This window comes from Scylla paramamosain, chromosome 17 (assembly GCF_035594125.1).
Source record: "Scylla paramamosain isolate STU-SP2022 chromosome 17, ASM3559412v1, whole genome shotgun sequence".
Classification (NCBI taxonomy): Eukaryota; Metazoa; Arthropoda; class Malacostraca; order Decapoda; family Portunidae; genus Scylla; species Scylla paramamosain.
In genome coordinates this window covers 3,457,297-3,460,000 of record NC_087167.1, presented here as the reverse complement: position 1 = coordinate 3,460,000, position 2,704 = coordinate 3,457,297, and positions in this window count along the sequence as shown.

The following is a 2,704-nucleotide window of genomic DNA, read 5'->3' as shown; positions in this document are numbered from 1 at the left end:
AACCACGAGAGCGCCTAACAAACTGACGAATTGGAGCCATGCCTTGACACTAGACCGCTAATTTTTCATCACTATGGTCAAGCAACAAAAACGAATAATAAAGGCTGACCATACATAGCAGCAGAAGGGTTAAAAGCAGTCAGAATAAGGTGCTGAAATGCTTGAGAATAGAATGCGTGGCTTGAGAGCAACGCCTACACGAGACACTTGCTATACGTCTATTAAAGTCAAAGTAACCACCACTCTACAGTGACTGGCGAGGTATAACGTTGGGTGTTTACTGAACGCTCATTGCACGTCTAGTTAACCACTAGTAATTTGCAGCGAGCGGTGAACGATAAGTATACATTGTTTACATCCCCGTGGCGTCTTAAATACTGGTTATCCTTCCTGCGATGGCCTGGCAGAGGTGAAGGTCGTCACGCACCGGGGCTGTGTACCGGGTGAGCAGGTGCATGAGTCGAGAGTACCTGGCTTTGTCTGCTTGGATTCTTATCTTTAACTTTCTTTATCTTATCTTCTTCTTTATCTTATCTCTTCTTTATCTTCTTTATCTTTCTTATCTTTAACTTTAACTATTCTTAGCTTAACTTTATTCATTTATCTATTTTACTTATTTTTTTTATTGGGGCAGCAAATTAGTGTTTTTCTTTTTTCTTTTGTGGGATTGTCTGGTCTCCTTAGTAAGTGTTTTACTTGTTACATGCAAAGAAAGATGACCAAAGGTTAAGAAAGAAAGAAAGATGAGGAGGAGGAGATAAGTAGGAAAACGCAGAAGAAAATGCAGAAGGGGAGGAGGAGGAGGAGGGGGGAGGAAAACGAAGAAGGATAATAAAGAAGAGAAAGGCGAAAAAAAAAGAGACGCATTATTTCTGATCCCTCTTGTCCAAAAAAAAAAAAAAAAAGATTGAATAAATGAGAATTCCAAATATATTCTTCACCAATACTCACCTAACCAGCTGAACTCCCTAGCCATGCAATTAACCTGGCTCACGTAACCACTTGCCGTACGTATACAAAGAGGGATTATTTCATTACCGCTCGTACAAGGTTAGCATAATAAGTACAATGTCACATATTATCACTAACGCTGGTTCAAGTTGCGTGCGATGTGTGGAAGGAGAGCAGGCAGGCGGTCGCGTTATTTAAAGGTAGTACGATGTGATAACCCTACGTAGCTCACTGGAATTTATGAGATCAATGCGTTTGCTAGATACGAGTATATTTCTGGGGAGTGTGGCATTGTCTCTTCGGTTATAGGTGAGTGTGTGTGTGTGTGTGTGTGTGTGTAGTAGGGTGGGTGGGTTTGTGTGTGTGTGTGTGTGTGTGTGTGGCTGGGTGGATGGGTGTGGATGTTCTACTGCTACTGCTGCTGTTACTGCTCCTGCTACTGCTCCTGCTACTGCTCTTGCTACTACTACTACTACTACTACCACCAACTATAAAGAAACCCGACTTGGATTCTATAAGTATATCCTGCCTATGACTAAATCCCTTTCCATTGAGGGGGTTTCAAAAGACTTCCCAGCTGTCAGCCTATTTTTTCTCGGATTTTGTTGTCCGTGGCTGGAACTTCTCTTAAATAAAAAGAAAAAAAATGTCAATAATTCTAATCCGCAAGTGTTTCAAGCTAAGCCGAACCCACTGACCATTTACCAAGGCTCGGGCGAAGAGACTACACAAGCAATCAAAACATTTGGTAATTATCAGAGCCTCGTGTTGGTTCCAAGGAAAACAGGGTATTACAGTGGCGGTCTATTCTATTTAGGCCTCAATATTTTTTTCTTTTTTTCCGCACTCGGTTCCGTCGCTGTACAATCCTGCAGAGCGTGGAGGCAGCGATGGATTCAGTAGTGACAAGGAAGGATTTGAACATGGTGACTCAACAAGGATTTAAAGGGACGCGGGGATGTGTACAAGGCTTGCGATTCGCTGTTATGGGTAACTCACTCCACAAGGCGGCCACTCAATGGCTGCCGCTCGCTCACACACACACACACACACACACACACGGTAACTCCCATTAAGGCGCCGCGCACGAACCAATACCGGCCTCAGCGCGGTTCCCATCATGATGCGAGCCATTAACACGTAGTTCATCTCTCTACATTAACCTTAGTTTTAGTGTTAAGCCTCACTCCCGCCCCCTCCCGCCCCCAAACCCCTTGGATATTTTCAGTGCAACGACTGCCATATTAATAAACCGTTTATTATTATTATTATTATTATTATTATTATTATTATTATTATTATTATTATTATTATTACAGGTTCTCTCTCTCTCTCTCTCTCTCTCTCTCTCTCTCTCTCTATGCTTCGAAGCGTTTCATAGAGAACACACGGAGAATGAGGTAGTCAAACCATATAAATATCATCAGATTACTTTTCCGTTAAGTCATAAGAAACACTATTATAATACCCTATCCAGAGAGAGAGAGAGAGAGAGAGAGAGAGAGAGAGAGAGAGAGAGGTAATATCTGAAACTGTCAGGTAATTTTCTCTTTATAAACAACCATCCTTCATACCTGTTACCGCTGCACCTGCCGCCTCGCCGTTCCGTTGCCCGCCTCCTTGCGCTCCTTCACGCCCGCCGCACTGGACGCGACACATCACGCATCAGATACCTGCACTCACAGTCACAAGTCGAGCAACGTGTCACTTTCACTCCAACTGTGTCTAGAGCTTCATCTCAGTATTAACTCAA